The following is a 27,183-nucleotide window of genomic DNA, read 5'->3' as shown; positions in this document are numbered from 1 at the left end:
CCACCCCGCTCTCTCTCACTCTCGATTCTCCACCCCCTCTCCACCCCACCTCTCGCTCTCTCTCTATTCTCCACCCCACCTCTCTCTCTCTTTCTCTCTATTCTCCACCCCTCTCTCCACCCCACCCCTCTCTCTCTCACTCTCGATTCTCCACCCCCTCTCCACCCCACCTCTCGCTCTCTCTCTATTCTCCACCCCACCTCTCTCTCTTTCTCTCTATTCTCCACCCCTCTCTCCCCCACCCCACCTCGATTCTCTCTCCACCCCACATTCTCTCTATTCTCCACCCCTCTCTCCACCCCACCCCTCTCTCTCTCACTCTTGATTCTCCACCCCCTCTCCACCCCACCTCTCACTCTCTCTCTCTTCAGGTTCAAACAGTAGCAAAGAAAGTGTCAGTGATGCCCCCGAACCAGACAGAACCTGTCATAGTCAGCAAGAAGAAACTGGAGTTCAAATGGGGCATGAATGTTCTGGGTGAGAGAATACTATGGTTCTTTCCTCTCTATTCACTGACGGGGCAACAACGTCCTGTTCGGTTCAACTCTCTTTCTGTTGATTGGACGGAAGACTATTATGTTTATTTCCTTTTGTTTCATTGGTTTAGTTATATTCATCATGTATTCATCATTCATGTTGAGAGAACACATTGGTTATTTATGAACAGATGATTTAATGTTGTAATGATGTTTTCTGAAGGTTTAATTGGGTTCTTCATCACATTTGGAATGTGCATGGGGAAGATGGGAGAGAAGGGGAAGCTCATGTCAGAGTTCTTCAACATACTCAACGAGATCATCATGAAGATGGTGGGCATGATCATGTGGTACGTGTCTCTCTGTGTCTTCCTGTCTGTGTCTTCCTGTCTGGCTCCCTGTCTGTGTCTTCCTGTCTGTGTCCCTGTCTGTGTCCCTCTCTGTGTCCCTGTCTGTGTCCCTCTCTGTGTCCCTGTCTGTGTCCCTGTCTGTGTCCTTATCTGTGTCCCTGTCTGTGTCCTCCTGTCTGTGTCTTCCTGTCTGTGTCACTGTCTATGTCTTTCTGTCTGTGTCCCTGTCTGTGTCTTCCTGTCTGTGTCCCTGTCTGTGTCTTCCTGTCTGTGTCCCTGTCTGTGTCTCTGTATGGGTCCTCCTGTCTGTGTCTTCATGTCTGTGTCCTCCTGTCTGTGTCTTCCTGTCTGTGTCACTGTCTGTGTCTTTGCGTATATGTCCCTGTCTGTGTCTTCCTGTCTGTTTCTTCCTGTCTGTGTCCCTCTCTGTCCCTGTCTGTGTCTTCCTGTCTGTGTCTACCTATCTGTGTCTTCCTGTCTGTGTCCCTGTTTGTGTCTTTCTGTCTGTGTCCCTGTCTGTGTCTCTGTATGGGTCTGTTTTCCTCCAGTGGAACAGTGGCTGCAGTGCTGAAAAACATTCTATAGACAGTGATGAATTCACTGACAGTGATGAATAAGGGGAGGACTGCGTACATGAGAAAAATGGTGGGAACTGGGACCAGGGGCAGAGAGAGGATTGGAAAGGGGAGAAATATAAGGAGAAGAATTCCCAAAGACATGACAGTGTGTGGAATGCTGAGGACTAGCAGGAGTGGGAGCTGAGCAGAAGCCTTTCTGGTTCCCAGGGGGGAGAGGGTGGAACAGGTCCAGAACCTAATGAATCCACAGACAGGAAAGGAGCCACGAGCTGCTCAACAGGCCAGCACAAATCAGAGCGCAGACAGACTGATGCGGGGCGGGACAGAGGGACGTGGTGAGATCCATGTCCTTGGAGAGCGATGAAAGCCTTGATGCTTTGCAGGACAGTAGCAGACAGTCCAGTAGCACTGAAAGAGCCAGGGAAAAGAGACAGAAAGGGGGAGAGACAGAGACTTCACACGACACTGGCCAATACCACTGAGAGAGAGAAAAACACACATCCCCTCTCTCTCTCTCTCTCTCTCTCTCTCTCTCTCTCTCTCTCTCTCTCACTCTCTCTCTCTCTCTCTCTCTCTCTCTCGCTCACTCTCTCTCACTCTCTCTCTCTCTCGCTCTCTCACTCTCTCACTCTCTCTATCTCTCTCTCTCTCTCTCTCTCTCTCTCTCGCTCTCTCTCTCTCTCGCTCTCTCTTTTATTTCTGTCTCTTTCTCTCTCTCTCTCTCTCCTCTCCACCAAAAAGAAGCACATACTCAGGGGACATCTTGATGTGTGGCACATTTTCCAAGGGAACTGTGATCTCCATACCACAAACCCAATGTAAATCACCCCTTTTACACACTAAACACATGACTCACTACTAGGCCTACAGAGCTGGCCAAACAAACCGGCATGTATATACAAATAACATGTCATACACAGTACACTAAACACACTGGTCACACATAGTACACTAAACACACTGGTAATACATAGTACACTAAACACACTGGTCACACATAGTACACTAAACACACTTTGTAATACATAGTACACTAAACACACTGGTCACACATTGTACACTAAACACACTGGTCACACATAGTATACTAAACACACTGGTCACACATAGTACACTAAACACACTGGTCACACATAGTACACTAAACACACTGGTAAAACACAGATCACTAAACACACTGGTCACACATAGTACACTAAACACACTGATAATACATAGTACACTAAACACACTGGTAATACATAGTACACTACAGACACTGGTCACACACTGTACACTAAACACACTGGTCACACACAGTACACTAAACACACTGGTCACACACAGTACACTAAACACACTGGTCACACATAGTACACTAAACACACTGGTAATACACTAAACACACTGGGCACACATAGTACACTAAACACACTGGTAATACATAGTACACTAAACACACTGGTCACATATAGTACACTAAACACACTGGTCACACATAGTACACTAAACACACTGGTAATACATAGTACACTAAACACACTGGTCACACATAGTACACTAAACACACTGGTCACACATAGTACACTAAACACACTGGTAATACATAGTACACTAAACACACTGGTCACACATAGTACACTAAACACACTGGTCACAAACAGTACACTAAACACACTGGTAATACATAGTACACTAAACACACTGGTCACACATAGTACACTAAACACACTGGTAATACACTAAACACACTGGTCACACATAGTACACTAAACACACTGGTAATACATAGTACACTAAACACACTGGTCACACATAGTACACTAAACACACTGGTCACACATAGTACACTAAACACACTGGTAATACATAGTACACTAAACACACTGGTAATACATAGTACACTAAACACACTGGTAATACATAGTACACTAAACACACTGGTCACACATAGTACACTAAACACACTGGTAATACATAGTACACTAAACACACTGGTAATACATAGTACACTACACACACTGGTCACACACTGTACACTAAACACACTGGTCACACACAGTACACTAAACACACTGGTCACACACAGTACACTAAACACACTGGTAATACATAGTACACTAAACACACTGGTAATACATAGTACACTAAACACACTGGTCACACATAGTACACTAAACACACTGGTAATACATAGTACACTACACACACTGGTCACACACTGTACACTAAACACACTGGTCACACATAGTACACTAAACACACTGGTCACACATAGTACACTAAACACACTGGTAATACATAGTACACTAAACACACTGGTAATACATAGTACAATAAACACACTGGTCACACATAGTACACTAAACACACTGGTAATACACAGTACACTAAACACACTGGTCACAAATAGTACACTAAACACACTGGTCACACATAGTACACTAAACACACTGGTAATACACAGTACACTAAACACACTGGTCACACATAGTACACTAAACACACTGGTAATACATAGTACACTAAACACACTGGTAATACATAGTACACTAAACACACTGGTCACACATAGTACACTAAACACACTGGTCACACACAGTACACTAAACACACTGGTAATACATAGTACACTAAACACACTGGTCACACATAGTACACTAAACACACTGGTAATACACTAAACACACTGGTACACATAAACTAAACACACTGGTAATACGTAGTACACTAAACACACTGGTAATACGTAGTACACTAAACACACTGGTCACACATAGTACACTAAACACACTGGTAATACATAGTACACTAAACACACTGGTCACACATAATACACTAAACACACTGGTAATACATAGTACACGAAACACACTGGTCACACATAGTACACTAAACACACTGGTCACACATAGTAAACTAAACACACTGGTAATACACAGTACACTAAACACACTGGTCACACATAGTACACTAAACACACTGGTAATACATAGTACACTAAACACACTGGTAATACATAGTACACTAAACACACTGGTAATACATAGTACACTAAACACACTGGTCACACATAGTACACTAAACACACTGGTAATACATAGTACACTAAACACACTGGTAATACATAGTACACTAAACACACTGGTCACACATAGTACACTAAACACACTGGTCACACATAGTACACTAAACACACTGGTCACACATAGTACACTAAACACACTGGTCACACATAGTACACTAAACACACTGGTCACACATAGTACACTAAACACACTGGTAATACATAGTACACTAAACACACTGGTCACACATAGTACACTAAACACACTGGTAATACATAGTACACTAAACACACTGGTCAGACATAGTACACTAAACACACTGGTCACACATAGTACACTAAACACACCTTGTAGTACACTAAACACACTGGTCACACATAGTACACTAAACACACTGGTAATACATAGTACACTAAACACACTGATCACACATAGTACACTAAACACACTGGTAATACATAGTACACTAAACACACTGGTCCCACATAGTACACTAAACACACTGGTAATACATAGTACACTAAACACACTGGTCACACATAGTATACTAAACACACTGGTCACACATAGTATACTAAACACACTGGTAGTACATAGTACACTAAACACACTGGTCACACATAGTACACTAAACACACTGGTAATACATAGTACACTAAACACACTGGTCACACATAGTACACTAAACACACTGGTAATACATAGTACACTAAACACACTGGTCACACATAGTACACTAAACACACTGGTAATACATAGTACACTAAACACACTGGTCACACATAGTACACTAAACACACTGGTAATACATAGTACACTAAACACACTGGTCACACATAGTACACTAAACACACTGGTCACACATAGTACACTAAACACACTGGTCACACATAGTACACTAAACACACTGGTAATACATAGTACACTAAACACACTGGTAATACACTAAACACACTGGGCACACATAGTACACTAAACACACTGGTAATACAAAGTACACTAAACACACTGGTCACACAGTTCCATAAACACACTGGTAATACATAGTACACTAAACACACTGGTCACACATAGTACACTAAACACACTGGTAATACACAGTACACTAAACACACTGGTCACACATAGTACACTAAACACACTGGTAAAACACAGATCACTAAACACACTGGTCACACATAGTACACTAAACACACTGATAATACATAGTACACTAAATACACTGGTAATACATAGTACACTACAGACACTGGTCACACACTAACACACAAACTGGTCACACACAGTACACTAAACACACTGGTCACACACACTAAACACACTGGTACAAATAGTACACTAAACACACTGGTAATACACTAAACACACTGGGCACACATAGTACACTAAACACACTGGTAATACATAGTACACTAAACACACTGGTCACACATAGTACACTAAACACACTGGTCACACATAGTACACTAAACACACTGGTAATACACATTACACTAAACACACTGGTAATACACAGTACACTAAACACACTGGTCACACATAGTACACTAAACACACTGGTAATACATAGTACACTAAACACACTGGTAATACATAGTACACTACACACACTGGTCACACACTGTACACTAAACACACTGGTCACAAACAGTACACTAAACACACTGGTAATACATAGTACACTAAACACACTGGTCACACATAGTACACTAAACACACTGGTAATACACTAAACACACTGAGCACGCATAGTACACTAAACACACTGGTAATACATAGTACACTAAACACACTGGTCACACATAGTACACTAAACACACTGGTCACACATAGTACACTAAACACACTGGTAATACATAGTACACTAAACACACTGGTAATACACATTACACTAAACACACTGGTAATACACAGTACACTAAACACACTGGTCACACATAGTACACTAAACACACTGGTAATACATAGTACACTAAACACACTGGTAATACATAGTACACTACACACACTGGTCACACACTGTACACTAAACACACTGGTCACACACAGTACACTAAACACACTGGTCACACACAGTACACTAAACACACTGGTAAACACACTAAACACACTGGTAATACATAGTACACTAAACACACTGGTCACACATAGTACACTAAACACACTGGTCATACATAGTACACTAAACACACTGGTCACACATAGTACACTAAACACACTGGTCACACATAGTACACTAAACACACTGGTCACACATAGTACACTAAACACACTGGTAATACATAGTACACTAAACACACTGGTAATACATAGTACACTAAACACACTGGTCACACATAGTACACTAAACACACTGGTAATACACTAAACACACTGGTCACACATAGTACACTAAACACACTGGTCACACATAGTACACTAAACACACTGGTAATACATAGTACACTAAACACACTGGTAATACATAGTACACTAAACACACTGGTCACACATAGTACACTAAACACACTGGTCACACATAGTACACTAAACACACTGGTACACACTAAACACACTGGTCACACATAGTACACTAAACACACTGGTAATACATAGTACACTAAACACACTGGTAATACATAGTACACTAAAAACACTGGTCACACATAGTACACTAAACACACTGGTCACACACAGTACACTAAACACACTGGTAATACATAGTACACTAAACACACTGGTCACACATAGTACACTAAACACACTGGTAATACACTAAACACACTGGTCACACATAGTACACTAAACACACTGGTAATACGTAGTACACTAAACACACTGGTAATACGTAGTACACTAAACACACTGGTCACACATAGTACACTAAACACACAGGTCACACATAATACACTAAACACACTGGTAATACATAGTACACGAAACACACTGGTCACACATAGTACGCTAAACACACTGGTCACACATAGTAAACTAAACACACTGGTAATACACAGTACACTAAACACACTGGTCACACATAGTACACTAAACACACTGATAATACATAGTACACTAAACACACTGGTAATACATAGTACACTAAACACACTGGTAATACATAGTACACTAAACACACTGGTCACACATAGTACACTAAACACACTGGTAATACATAGTACACTAAACACACAGGTAATACATAGTACACTAAACACAATGGTCACACAAAGTACACTAAACACACTGGTCACACATAGTACACTAAACACACTGGTAATACATAGTACACTAAACACACTGGTCACACACAGTACACTAAACACACTGGTCACACATAGTACACTAAACACACTGGTAATACATAGTACACTAAACACACTGGTCACACACAGTACACTAAACACACTGGTAATACATAGTACACTAAACACACTGGTCACACACAGTACACTAAACACACTGGTCACACATAGTACACTAAACACACCTTGTAATACATAGTACACTAAACACACTGGTCACACATAGTACACTAAACACACTGGTAATACATAGTACACTAAACACACTGATCACACATAGTACACTAAACACACTGGTAATACATAGTACACTAAACACACTGGTCCCACATAGTACACTAAACACACTGGTAATACATAGTACACTAAACACACTGGTCACACATAGTATACTAAACACACTGGTCACACATAGTATACTAAACACACTGGTAATACATAGTACACTAAACACACTGGTCACACATAGTACACTAAACACACTTTGTAATACATAGTACACTAAACACACTGGTCACACATAGTACACTAAACACACTGGTAATACATAGTACACTAAACACACTGGTCACACATAGTACACTAAACACACTGGTAATACATAGTACACTAAACACACTGGTCACACATAGTACACTAAGCACACTGGTAATACATAGTACACTAAACACACTGGTCACACATAGTACACTAAACACACTGGTCACACATAGTACACTAAACACACTGGTCACACATAGTACACTAAACACACTGGTAATACACAGTACACTAAACACACTGGTAATACACTAAACACACTGGGCACACATAGTACACTAAACACACTGGTAATACAAAGTACACTAAACACACTGGTCACACAGTTCCATAAACACACTGGTAATACATAGTACACTAAACACACTGGTCACACATAGTACACTAAACACACTGGTAATACACAGTACACTAAACACACTGGTCACACATAGTACACTAAACACACTGGTAAAACACAGTACACTAAACACACTGGTCACACATAGTACACTAAACACACTGATAATACATAGTACACTAAATACACTGGTAATACATAGTACACTACAGACACTGGTCACACACTGTACACTAAACACACTGGTCACACACAGTACACTAAACACACTGGTCACACACAGTACACTAAACACACTGGTCACAAATAGTACACTAAACACACTGGTAATACACTAAACACACTGGGCACACATAGTACACTAAACACACTGGTAATACATAGTACACTAAACACACTGGTCACACATAGTACACTAAACACACTGGTCACACATAGTACACTAAACACACTGGTACACATAACTAAACACACTGGTAATACACAGTACACTAAACACACTGGTCACACATAGTACACTAAACACACTGGTAATACATAGTACACTAAACACACTGGTAATACATAGTACACTAAACACACTGGTCACACACTAGTACACTAAACACACTGGTCACACATAGTACACTAAACACACTGGTAATACATAGTACACTAAACACACTGGTCACACATAGTACACTAAACACACTGGTAATACACTAAACACACTGAGCACACATAGTACACTAAACACACTGGTAATACATAGTACACTAAACACACTGGTCACACATAGTACACTAAACACACTGGTCACACATAGTACACTAAACACACTGGTAATATATAGTACACTAAACACACTGGTAATACACATTACACTAAACACACTGGTAATACACAGTACACTAAACACACTGGTCACACATAGTACACTAAACACACTGGTAATACATAGTACACTAAACACACTGGTAATACATAGTACACTAAACACACTGGTCACACATAGTACACTAAACACACTGGTCACACATAGTACACTAAACACACTGGTCACACACAGTACACTAAACACACTGGTAATACATAGTACACTAAACACACTGGTAATACATAGTACAATAAACACACTGGTCACACATAGTACACTAAACACACTGGTAATACATAGTACACTACACACACTGGTCACACACTGTACACTAAACACACTGGTCACACATAGTACACTAAACACACTGGTCACACATAGTACACTAAACACACTGGTAATACATAGTACACTAAACACACTGGTAATACATAGTACACTAAACACACTGGTCACACATAGTACACTAAACACACTGGTCACACATAGTACACTAAACACACTGGTCACACATAGTACACTAAACACACTGGTCACACATAGTACACTAAACACACTGGTAATACATAGTACACTAAACACACTGGTCACACATAGTACACTAAACACACTGGTACACACTAAACACACTGGTAATACATAGTACACTAAACACACTGGTCACACATAGTACACTAAACACACTGGTCACACATAGTACACTAAACACACTGGTAATACATAGTACACTAAACACACTGGTCACACATAGTACACTAAACACACTGGTAATACACACTAAACACACTGGTCACACATAGTACACTAAACACACTGGTAATACATAGTATAGTACACTAAACACACTGGTAATACATAGTACACTAAACACACTGGTCACACATAGTACACTAAACACACTGGTCACACATAGTACACTAAACACACTGGTAATACATAGTACACTAAACACACTGGTCACACATAGTACACTAAACACACTGGTCACACATAGTACACTAAACACACTGGTAATACACAGTAAACTAAACACACTGGTCACACATAGTACACTAAACACACTGGTCACACTACACACTGGTATACATAGTACACTAAACACACTGGTAATACATAGTACACTAAACACACTGGTCACACATAGTACACTAAACACACTGGTAATACATAGTACACTAAACACACTGGTAATACACACTAAACACACTGGTCACACATAGTACACTAAACACACTGGTCACACATAGTACACTAAACACACTGGTAATACATAGTACACTAAACACACTGGTCACACATAGTACACTACTAAACACACTGGTCACACATAGTACACTAAACACACTGGTAATACATAGTACACTAAACACACTGGTCACACATAGTACACTAAACACACTGGTAATACATAGTACACTAAACACACTGGTCACACATAGTACAATAAACACACTGGTCACACACAGTACACTAAACACACTGGTAATATATAGTACACTAAACACACTGGTCACACATAGTACACTAAACACACTGGTAATACATAGTACACTAAACACACTGGTCACACATAGTACACTAAACACACTGGTAATACATAGTACACTAAACACACTGGTCACACATAGTACACTAAACACACTGGTAATACATAGTACACTAAACACACTGGTCACACATAGTACACTAAACACACTGGTCACACATAGTATACACTAAACACACTGGTAATACATAGTACACTAAACACACTGGTCACACATAGTACACTAAACACACTGGTAATACATAGTACACTAAACACACTGGTCACACATAGTACACTAAACACACTGGTAATACATAGTACACTAAACACACTGGTCACACATAGTACACTAAACACACTGGTAACACTACATAGTACACTAAACACACTGGTCACACATAGTACACTAAACACACTGGTAATACATAGTACACTAAACACACTGGTCACACATAGTACACTAAACACACTGGTAATACATAGTACACTAAACACTAAACACACTGGTAACACATAGTACACTAAACACACTGGTAATACATAGTACACTAAACACACTAAACACACTGGTCACACATAGTACACTAAACACACTGGTCACACATAGTACACTAAACACACTGGTAATACACAGTACACTAAACACACTGGTCACACATAGTACACTAAACACACTGGTAATACACATTACATTAAACACACTGGTAATACACAGTACACTAAACACACTGGTCACACATAGTACACTAAACACACTGGCAATACATAGTACACTAAACACACTGGTAATACATAGTACACTAAACACACTGGTAATACATAGTACACTAAACACACTGGTCACACATAGTACACTAAACACACTGGTCACACATAGTACACTAAACACACTGGTAATACATAGTACACTAAACACACTGGTCACACATAGTACACTAAACACACTGGTAATACATAGTACACTAAACACACTGGTCACACATAGTACACTAAACACACTGGTCACACATAGTACACTAAACACACTGGTCACACATAAACTAAACACTGGTCACACATAGTACACTAAACACACTGGTAATACATAGTACACTAAACACACTGATCACACATAGTACACTAAACACACTGGTAATACATAGTACACTAAACACACTGTACACTAAACACACTGTTCACACATAGTACACTAAACACACTGTACACTAAACACACTGGTCACACATAGTAAACTAAACACACTGGTAATACATAGTACACTAAACACACTGTACACTAAACACACTGGTCACACATAGTACACTAAACACACTGGTCACACATAGTACACTAAACACACTGGTCACACATAGTACACTAAACACACTGGTAATACATAGTACACTAAACACACTGATCACACATAGTACACTAAACACACTGGTAATACATAGTACACTAAACACACTGTACACTAAACACACTGTTCACACATAGTACACTAAACACACTGTACACTAAACACACTGGTCACACATAGTAAACTAAACACACTGGTAATACATAGTACACTCAACACATTGGTCACACATAGTACACTAAACACACTGGTCACACATAGTACACTAAACACACTGGTCACACATAGTACACTAAACACACTGGTCACACATAGTACACTAAACACACTTTGTAATACATAGTACACTAAACACACTGGTCACACATAGTATACTAAACACACTGGTAGTACATAGTACACTAAACACACTGGTCACACATAGTACACTAAACACACTGGTAATACATAGTACACGAAACACACTGGTCACACATAGTACACTAAGCACACTGGTAATACATAGTACACTAAACACACTGGTCACACATAGTACACTAAACACACTGGTCACACATAGTACACTAAACACACTGGTCACACATAGTACACTAAACACACTGGTAATACATAGTACACTAAACACACTGGTCACACATAGTACACTAAACACACTGGTAATACATAGTACACTAAACACACTGGTAATACATAGTACACTAAACACACTGGTCACACATAGTACACTAAACACACTGGTCACACATAGTACACTAAACACACTGGTAATACATAGTACACTAAACACACTGGTAATACATAGTACACTAAACACACTGGTCACACATAGTACACTAAACACACTGGTCACACATAGTACACTAAACACACTGGTCACACATAGTACACTAAACACACTGGTCACACATAGTACACTAAACACACTTACATAGTACACTAAACACACTGGTAATACATAGTACACTAAACACACTGGTCACACATAGTACACTAAACACACTGGTAATACATAGTACACTAAACACACTGGTCACACATAGTACACTAAACACACTGGTAATACATAGTACACTAAACACACTGGTCACACATAGTACACTAAACACACTGGTCACACATAGTACACTAAACACACTGGTAATACATAGTACACTAAACACACTGGTCATACATAGTACACTAAACACACTGGTAAAACATAGTACACTAAACACACTGGTCACACATAGTACACTAAACACACTGGTCACACATAGTACACTAAACACACTGGTCACACATAGTACACTAAACACACTGGTAATACATAGTACACTAAACACACTGATCACACATAGTACACTAAACACACTGGTAATACATAGTACACTAAACACACTGTACACTAAACACACTGGTCACACATAGTACGCTAAACACACTGGTCACACATAGTACACTAAACACACTGGTAATACACAGTACACTAAACACACTGGTCACACATAGTACACTAAACACACTGGTAATACATAGTACACTAAACACACTGGTCACACATAGTACACTAAACACACTGGTCACACACAGTACACTAAACACACTGGTCACACACAGTACACTAAACACACTGGTCACACACAGTACACTAAACACACTGGTAATACATAGTACACTAAACACACTGGTCACACATAGTACACTAAACACACTGGTAATACACTAAACACACTGGTCACACATAGTACACTAAACACACTGGTAATACATAGTACACTAAACACACTGGTAATACGTAGTACACTAAACACACTGGTCACACATAGTACACTAAACACACTGGTAATACACAGTACACTAAACACACTGGTCACACATAGTACACTAAACACACTGGTCACACATAGTACACTAAACACACTGGTAATACACTAAACACACTGGTCACACATAGTACACTAAACACACTGGTAATACATAGTACACTAAACACACTGGTCACACATAGTACACTAAACACACTGGTCACACATAGTACACTAAACACACTGGTAATACATAGTACACTAAACACACTGGTCACACATAGTACACTAAACACACTGGTCACATAGTACACTAAACACACTGGTACACATAGTACACTAAACACACTGGTAAACACAAACACACTGGTAATACATAGTACACTAAACACACTGGTCACACATAGTACACTAAACACACTGGTAATACACAGTACACTAAACACACTGGTCACACATAACACTAAACACACTGGTAATACACATACACTAAACACACTGGTAATACATAGTACACTAAACACACTGGTCACACATAGTACACTAAACACACTGGTCAATACATAGTACACTAAACACACTGGTAATACATAGTACACTAAACACACTGGTAATACATAGTACACTAAACACACTGGTCACACATAGTACACTAAACACACTGGTCACACATAGTACACTAAACACACTGGTAATACATAGTACACTAAACACACTGATCACACATAGTACACTAAACACACTGGTAATACATAGTACACTAAACACACTGGTCACATAGTACACTAAACACACTGGTCACACATAGTACGCTAAACACACTGGTCACACACAGTACACTAAACACACTGGTCACACATAGTACACTAAACACACTGGTCACACATAACACTAAACACACTGGTCACACATAGTACACTAAACACACTGGTAATACATAGTACACTAAACACACTGGTCACACATAGTACACTAAACACACTGGTAATACACATAGTACACTAAACACACTGGTCACACATAGTACACTAAACACACTGTACACTAAACACACTGGTCACACATAGTACACTAAACACACTGGTAATACATAGTACACTAAACACACTGGTCACACATAGTACACTAAACACACTGGTCACACATAGTACACTAAACACACTGTACACATAGTACACTAAACACACTGGTCACACATAGTACACTAAACACACTGGTAATACATAGTACACTAAACACACTGGTCACACATAGTACACTAAACACACTGGTAATACACACACTAAACACACTGTACACTAAACACACTGGTACACTAAACACACTGTACACTAAACACACTGGTCACACATAGTACACTAAACACACTGGTAATACATAGTACACTAAACACACTGATCACACATAGTACACTAAACACACTGGTCACACATAGTACACTAAACACACTGTACACTAAACACACTGGTCACACATAGTACACTAAACACACTGGTCACACATAGTACACTAAACACACTTTGTAATACACAGTACACTAAACACACTGGTCACACATAGTACACTAAACACACTGGTAATACATAGTACACTAAACACACTGGTAATACATAGTACACTAAACACACTGGTCACACACAGTACACTAAACACACTGGTCACACACAGTACATTAAACACACTGGTCACACACAGTACACTAAACACACTGGTAATACATAGTACACTAAACACACTGGTCACACATAGTACACTAAACACACTGGTAATACACTAAACACACTGGTCACACATAGTACACTAAACACACTGGTAATACACAGTACACTAAACACACTGGTCACACATAGTACACTAAACACACTGGTCACACATAGTACACTAAACACACTGGTCACACATAGTACACTAAACACACTGGTCACACATAGTACACTAAACACACTGGTAATACATAGTACACTAAACACACTGGTAATACATAGTACACTAAACACACTGGTCACACATAGTACACTAAACACACTGGTCACACATAGTACACTAAACACACTGGTAATACATAGTACACTAAACACACTGGTCACACATAGTACACTAAACACACTGGTACACTAAACACACTGGTAATACACTAAACACACTGGTCACACATAGTACACTAAACACACTGGTAATACATAGTACACTAAACACACTGGTAATACAGTACACTAAACACACTGGTCACACATAGTACACTAAACACACTGGTAATACACTAAACACACTGGTAATACATAGTACACTAAACACACTGGTCACACATAGTACACTAAACACACTGGTCACACATAGTACACTAAACACACTGGTAATACATAGTACACTAAACACACTGGTCACACATAGTACACTAAACACACTGGTAATACATAGTACACTAAACACACTGGTAATACATAGTACACTAAACACACTGGTAATACATAGTACACTAAACACACTGGTCACACATAGTACACTAAACACACTGGTCACATACATAGTACACTAAACACACTGGTAATACATAGTACACTAAACACACTGGTCACACATAGTACACTAAACACACTGGTCACACATAGTACACTAAACACACTGGTAATACATAGTACACTAAACACACTGGTCACACATAGTACACTAAACACACTGGTCACACATAGTACACTAAACACACTGGTAATACATAGTACACTAAACACACTGGTCACACATAGTACACTAAACACACTGGTAATACATAGTACACTAAACACACTGGTCACACATAGTACACTAAACACACTGGTCACACATAGTACACTAAACACACTGGTAATACATAGTACACTAAACACACTGGTCACACATAGTACACTAAACACACTGGTAATACATAGTACACTAAACACACTGGTCACACATAGTACACTAAACACACTGGTCACACATAGTACACTAAACACACTGGTCACACATAGTACACTAAACACACTGGTAATACATAGTACACTAAACACACTGGTCACACATAGTACACTAAACACACTGGTCACACATAGTACACTAAACACACTGGTAATACATAGTACACTAAACACACTGGTCACACATAGTACACTAAACACACTGGTAATACATAGTACACTAAACACACTGGTCACACATAGTACACTAAACACACTGGTCACACATAGTACACTAAACACACTGGTCACACATAGTACACTAAACACACTGGTAATACATAGTACACTAAACACACTGGTCACACATAGTACACTAAACACACTGGTAATACATAGTACACTAAACACACTGGTCACACATAGTACACTAAACACACTGGTCACACATACACTAAACACACTGGTAAACATAGTACACTAAACACACTGGTACACATAGTACACTAAACACACTGGTAATACATACTAAACACACTGGTACACTAAACACACTGGTAATACATAGTACACTAAACACACTGGTCACACATAGTACACTAAACACACTGGTAATACACACTAAACACACTACACTAAACACACTGGTCACACATAGTACACTAAACACACTGGTAATACACTACACTAAACACACTGGTAATACACAGTACACTAAACACACTGGTCACACATAAACACTAAACACACTGGTCATACATAGTACACTAAACACACTGGTAATACATAGTACACTAAACACACTGGTAATACATAGTACACTAAACACACTGGTCACACATAGTACACTAAACACACTGGTCACACATAGTACACTAAACACACTGGTCACACATAGTACACTAAACACACTGGTCACACATAGTACACTAAACACACTGGTAATACATAGTACACTAAACACACTGGTCACACATAGTACACTAAACACACTGGTCACACATAGTACACTAAACACACTGGTCACACATAGTACACTAAACACACTGGTCACACATAGTACACTAAACACACTGGTAATACATAGTACACTAAACACACTGATCACACATAGTACACTAAACACACTGGTAATACATAGTACACTAAACACACTGTACACTAAACACACTGTTCACACATAGTACACTAAACACACTGTACACTAAACACACTGGTCACACATAGTACACTAAACACACTGGTAATACATAGTACACTAAACACACTGGTCACACATAGTACACTAAACACACTGGTCACACATAGTACACTAAACACACTGGTCACATACATAGTACACTAAACACACTGGTCACACATAGTACACTAAACACACTGGTCACACATAGTACACTAAACACACTGGTCACACATAGTACACTAAACACACTGGTAAATACACAGTACACTAAACACACTGGTAATACATAGTACACTAAACACACTGTACACTAAACACACTGGTCACACATAGTAAACTAAACACACTGGTAATACATAGTACACTCAACACATTGGTCACACATAGTACACTAAACACACTGGTCACACATAGTACACTAAACACACTGGTCACACATAGTACACTAAACACACTGGTCACACATAGTACACTAAACACACTGGTAATACATAGTACACTAAACACACTGGTCACACATAGTACACTAAACACACTGGTAATACATAGTACACTAAACACACTGGTCACACATAGTACACTAAACACACTGGTAATACATAGTACACTAAACACACTGGTCACACATAGTACACTAAACACACTGGTAATACATAGTACACTAAACACACTGGTCACACATAGTACACTAAACACACTGGTCACACATAGTACACTAAACACACTGGTCACACATAGTACACTAAACACACTGGTAAACACACACTGGTCACACATAGTACACTAAACACACTGGTACACATAGTACACTAAACACACTGGTAATACATAGTACACTAAACACACTGGTCACACATAGTACACTAAACACACTGGTCACACATAGTACACTAAACACACTGGTAATACATAGTACACTAAACACACTGGTCACACATAGTACACTAAACACACTGGTCACACATAGTACACTAAACACACTGGTACACATAAACACACTGGTCACACATAGTACACTAAACACACTGGTCACACATAGTACACTAAACACACTGGTAATACATAGTACACTAAACACACTGGTAATACATAGTACACTAAACACACTGGTCACACATAGTACACTAAACACACTGGTAATACATAGTACACTAAACACACTGGTAATACATAGTACACTAAACACACTGGTAATACATAGTACACTAAACACACTGGTCACACATAGTACACTAAACACACTGGTCACACATAGTACACTAAACACACTGGTAATACATAGTACACTAAACACACTGGTAATACATAGTACACTAAACACACTGGTAACACATAGTACACTAAACACACTGGTCACACATAGTACACTAAACACACTGGTCACACATAGTACACTAAACACACTGGTCACACATAGTACACTAAACACACTGGTAATACATAGTACACTAAACACACTGGTCACACATAGTACACTAAACACACTGGTAATACACTAAACACACTGGTCACACATAGTACACTAAACACACTGGTAATACATAGTACACTAAACACACTGGTCACACATAGTACACTAAACACACTGGTCACACATAGTACACTAAACACACTGGTAATACATAGTACACTAAACACACTGGTCACACATAGTACACTAAACACACTGGTCACACATAGTACACTAAACACACTGGTCACACATAGTACACTAAACACACTGGTAATACATAGTACACTAAACACACTGGTCACACATAGTACACTAAACACACTGGTAATACATAGTACACTAAACACACTGGTCACACATAGTACACTAAACACACTGGTCACACTGTACACTAAACACACTGGTCACACATAGTACACTAAACACACTGGTAATACATAGTACACGAAACACACTGGTCACACATAGTACACTAAGCACACTGGTAATACATAGTACACTAAACACACTGGTCACACATAGTATACTAAACACACTGGTCACACATAGTACACTAAACACACTGGTCACACATAGTACACTAAACACACTGGTAATACACAGTACACTAAACACACTGGTCACACATAGTACACTAAACACACTGATAATACATAGTACACTAAACACACTGGTAATACATAGTACACTAAACACACTGGTCACACATAGTACACTAAACACACTGGTCACACACAGTACATAAACACACTGGTCACACACAGTACACTAAACACACTGGTAATACATAGTACACTAAACACACTGGTCACACATAGTACACTAAACACACTGGTAATACACTAAACACACTGGTCACACATAGTACACTAAACACACTGGTAATACATAGTACACTAAACACACTGGTAATACATAGTACACTAAACACACTGGTCACACATAGTACACTAAACACACTGGTAATACACAGTACACTAAACACACTGGTCACACATAGTACACTAAACACACTGGTCACACATAGTACACTAAACACACTGGTAATACACTAAACACACTGGTCACACATAGTACACTAAACACACTGGTAATACATAGTACACTAAACACACTGGTCACACATAGTACACTAAACACACTGGTCACAAACAGTACACTATACACACTGGTAATACATAGTACACTAAACACACTGGTCACACATAGTACACTAAACACACTGGTAATACACTAAACACACTGGTCACACTAAACAAACACACTGGTAATACACTAAAAACACACTGGTCACACATAGTACACTAAACACACTGGTCACACATAGTACACTAAACACACTGGTCACACATAGTACACTAAACACACTGGTCACACATAGTACACTAAACACACTGGTAATACATAGTACACTAAACACACTGGTCACACATAGTACACTAAACACACTGGTCACACATAGTACACTAAACACACTGGTAATACATAGTACACTAAACACACTGGTAATACATAGTACACTAAACACACTGTACACTAAACACACTGGTCACACATAGTACACTAAACACACTGGTCACACATAGTACACTAAACACACTGGTAATACATAGTACACTAAACACACTGGTCACACATAGTACACTAAACACACTGGTAATACATAGTACACTAAACACACTGGTCACACATAGTACACTAAACACACTGGTCACACACAGTACACTAAACACACTGGTCACACATAGTACACTAAACACACTGGTCACACACAGTACACTAAACATACTGGTAATATATAGTACACTAAACACACTGGTCACACATAGTACACTAAACACACTGGTCACACATAGTACACTAAACACACTGGTAATACATAGTACACTAAACACACTGGTCACACATAGTACACTAAACACACTGGTCACACATAGTACACTAAACACACTGGTAATACATAGTACACTAAACAGACTGGTCACACACAGTACACTAAACACACTGGTAATACACAATACACTAAACACACTTGTAATACACAGTACACTAAACACACTGGTCACACATAGTACACTAAACACACTGGTAATACATAGTACACTAAACACACTGGTCACACATAGTACACTAAACACACTGGTCACACATAGTACACTAAACACACTGGTAATACATAGTACACTAAACACACTGGTCACACATAGTACACTAAACACACTGGTCACACACAGTACACTAAACATACTGGTAATATATAGTACACTAAACACACTGGTCACACATAGTACACTAAACACACTGGTCACACATAGTACACTAAACACACTGGTAATACATAGTACACTAAACACACTGGTCACACACAGTACACTAAACACACTGGTCACACATAGTACACTAAACACACTGGTAATACATAGTACACTAAACAGACTGGTCACACACAGTACACTAAACACACTGGTAATACACAATACACTAAACACACTTGTAATACACAGTACACTAAACACACTGGTCACACATAGTACACTAAACACACTGGTAATACATAGTACACTAAACACACTGGTAATACATAGTACACTAAACACACTGGTCACACATAGTACACTAAACACACTGGTCACACACAGTACACTAAACACACTGGTCACACATAGTACACTAAACACACTGGTCACACACAGTACACTAAACACACTGGTCACACACAGTACACTAAACACACTGGTAATACATAGTACACTAAACACACTGGTCACACATAGTACACTAAACACACTGGTAATACACTAAACACACTGGTCACACATAGTACACTAAACACACTGGTAATACATAGTACACTAAACACACTGGTAATACGTAGTACACTAAACACACTGGTCACACATAGTACACTAAACACACTGGTAATACACAGTACACTAAACACACTGGTCACACATAGTACACTAAACACACTGGTCACACATAGTACACTAAACACACTGGTAATACACTAAACACACTGGTCACACATAGTACACTAAACACACTGGTAATACATAGTACACTAAACACACTGGTCACACATAGTACACTAAACACACTGGTCACAAACAGTACACTAAACACACTGGTAATACATAGTACACTAAACACACTGGTCACACATAGTACACTAAACACACTGGTCACACATAGTACACTAAACACACTGGTCACACATAGTACACTAAACACACTGGTCACACATAGTACACTAAACACACACATAGTACACTAAACACACTGGTCACACATAGTACACTAAACACACTGGTCACACATAGTACACTAAACACACTGGTAATACATAGTACACTAAACACACTGGTCACACATAGTACACTAAACACACTGGTAATACATAGTACACTAAACACACTGGTAATACATAGTACACTAAACACACTGGTCACACATAGTACACTAAACACACTGGTAAACACACACTGGTCACACATAGTACACTAAACACACTGGTCACACATAGTACACTAAACACACTGGTCACACATAGTACACTAAACACACTGGTAATACATAGTACACTAAACACACTGGTCACACATAGTACACTAAACACACTGGTCACACATAGTACACTAAACACACTGGTAATACATAGTACACTAAACACACTGGTCACACATAGTACACTAAACACACTGGTAATACATAGTACACTAAACACACTGGTCACACATAGTACACTAAACACACTGGTCACACATAGTACACTAAACACACTGGTAATACATAGTACACTAAACACACTGGTAATACATAGTACACTAAACACACTGGTCACACATAGTACACTAAACACACTGGTCACACATAGTACACTAAACACACTGGTCACACAACAGTACACTAAACACACTGGTCACACATAGTACACTAAACACACTGGTCACACATAGTACACTAAACACACTGGTCACACATAGTACACTAAACACACTAACACTAAACACACTGGTACTAAACACACTGGTCACACTAAACACACTGGTCACACATAGTACACTAAACACACTGGTATAGTACACTAAACACACTGGTAATACATAGTACACTAAACACACTGGTCACACATAGTACACTAAACACACTGGTAATACACAGTACACTAAACACACTGGTACACATAGTACACTAAACACACTGGTCACACATAGTACACTAAACACACTGGTAATACACTAAACACACTGGTCACACATAGTACACTAAACACACTGGTCACACATAGTACACTAAACACACTGGTCACACATAGTACACTAAACACACTGGTCACACTAAACACACTGGTACACACTAAACACACTGGTCACACATAGTACACTAAACACACTGGTAAACACAAACACACTGGTAATACATAGTACACTAAACACACTGGTCACACATAGTACACTAAACACACTGGTAATACATAGTACACTAAACACACTGGTAATACATAGTACAACACACTGGTCACACATAGTACACTAAACACACTGGTCACAACAGTACACTAAACACCCCGGTAATACATTAGTACACTAAACACACTGGTCACACATAGTACACTAAACACACTGGTCACACATAGTGCACTAAACACGCTGGTAATACATAGTACACTAAACACACTGGTCACACATAGTACACTAAACACACTGGTCACACATAGTACACTAAACACACTGGTCACACATAGTACACTAAACACACTGGTCACACATAGTACACTAAACACACTGGTAATACATAGTACACTAAACACACTGGTCACACATAGTACACTAAACACACTGGTAATACATAGTACACTAAACACACTGGTAATACATAGTACACTAAACACACTGGTCACACATAGTACACTAAACACACTGGTCACACATAGTACACTAAACACACTGGTCACACATAGTACACTAAACACACTGGTCACACATAGTACACTAAACACACTGGTCACACATAGTACACTAAACACACTGGTAATACATAGTACACTAAACACACTGGTCACACATAGTACACTAAACACACTGGTCACACATAGTACACTAAACACACTGGTAATACATAGTACACTAAACACACTGGTCACACACAGTACACTAAACACACTGGTAATAATACACTAAACACACTGGTACACTAAACACACTGGTCACACATAGTACACTAAACACACTGGTACACTAAACACACTGGTACACATAGTACACTAAACACACTGGTCAACATAGTACACTAAACACACTGGTCACACATAGTACACTAAACACACTGGTCACACATAGTACACTAAACACACTGGTCACACACAGTACACTAAACACACTGGTCACACACAGTACACTAAACACACTGGTAATACATAGTACACTAAACACACTGGTCACACATAGTACACTAAACACACTGGTAATACACTAAACACACTGGTCACACATAACACTAAACACACTGGTAATACATAGTACACTAAACACACTGGTCACACATAGTACACTAAACACACTGGTCACACATAGTACACTAAACACACTGGTAATACATAGTACACTAAACACACTGGTCACACATACATTAAACACACTGGTCACACACAGTACACTAAACACACTGGTAATACATAGTACACTAAACACACTGGTCACACATAGTACACTAAACACACTGGTAATACATAGTACACTAAACACACTGATCACACATAGTACACTAAACACACTGGTCACACACTAAACACACTGGTACACTAAACACACTGGTCACACATAGTACACTAAACACACTGGTAATACATAGTACACTAAACACACTGGTCACACATAGTACACTAAACACACTGGTCACACACAGTACACTAAACACACTGGTACATAGTACACTAAACACACTGGTCACACATAGTACACTAAACACACTGGTCACACATAGTACACTAAACACACTGGTCACACATAGTACACTAAACACACTGGTAATACATAGTACACTAAACACACTGGTCACACATAGTACACTAAACACACTGGTCACACATAGTACACTAAACACACTGGTCACACATAGTACACTAAACACACTGGTCACACATAGTACACTAAACACACTGGTAATACATAGTACACTAAAAACACACTGGTCACACATAGTACACTAAACACACTGGTAATACATAGTACACTAAACACACTGGTAATACATAGTACACTAAACACACTGGTCACACATAGTACACTAAACACACTGGTCACACATAGTACACTAAACACACTGGTCACACACAGTACACTAAACACACTGGTAATACATAGTACACTAAACACACTGGTCACACATAGTACACTAAACACACTGGTAATACACTAAACACACTGGTCACACATAGTACACTAAACACACTGGTAATACATAGTACACTAAACACACTGTAATACACATAGTAATACATAGTACACTAAACACACTGGTCACACATAGTACACTAAACACACTGGTAATACACAGTACACTAAACACACTGGTCACACATAGTACACTAAACACACTGGTCACACATAGTACACTAAACACACTGGTAATACACTAAACACACTGGTCACACATAGTACACTAAACACACTGGTAATACATAGTACACTAAACACACTGGTCACACATAGTACACTAAACACACTGGTCACACACAGTACACTAAACACACTGGTAATACATAGTACACTAAACACACTGGTCACACATAGTACACTAAACACACTGGTAATACACTAAACACACTGGTCACACATAGTACACTAAACACACTGGTAATACATAGTACACAAACACACTAGTAGTACACTAAACACACTGGTCACACATAGTACACTAAACACACTGGTACACTAAAAACACACTGGTCACACATAGTACACTAAACACACTGGTCACACTGGTCACACATAGTACACTAAACACACTGGTAATACATAGTACACTAAACACACTGGTCACACATAGTACACTAAACACACTGGTAATACATAGTACACTAAACACACTGGTCAATACATAGTACACTAAACACACTGGTCACACATAGTACACTAAACACACTGGTCACACATAGTACACTAAACACACTGGTCACACATAGTACACTAAACACACTGGTCACACATAGTACACTAAACACACTGGTCACACATAGTACACTAAACACACTGGTCATACATAGTACACTAAACACACTGGTCACACATAGTACACTAAACACACTGGTAATACATAGTACACTAAACACACTGGTACACATAGTAAACACACTGGTCAACACTACACACTAAACACATAGTACACTAAACACACTGGTCACACATAGTACACTAAACACACTGGTAATACATAGTACACTAAACACACTGGTCACACATAGTACACTAAACACACTGGTCACACATAGTACACTAAACACACTGGTCACACATAG

General features: G+C 39.1%; 1 pseudogene; it reads left to right on the top strand.

The window, feature by feature from the left end:
- Positions 1-27,183, top strand: part of LOC135553744 (excitatory amino acid transporter 2-like) — a 63,393-nt pseudogene that overhangs the window by 9,765 nt on the left and 26,445 nt on the right.

Source organism: Oncorhynchus masou, chromosome 14, assembly GCF_036934945.1.
Source record: "Oncorhynchus masou masou isolate Uvic2021 chromosome 14, UVic_Omas_1.1, whole genome shotgun sequence".
Classification (NCBI taxonomy): Eukaryota; Metazoa; Chordata; class Actinopteri; order Salmoniformes; family Salmonidae; genus Oncorhynchus; species Oncorhynchus masou.
The sequence above is the reverse complement of the archived record's forward strand: the minus strand, read 5'-3'. Positions and strand labels throughout refer to the sequence as shown.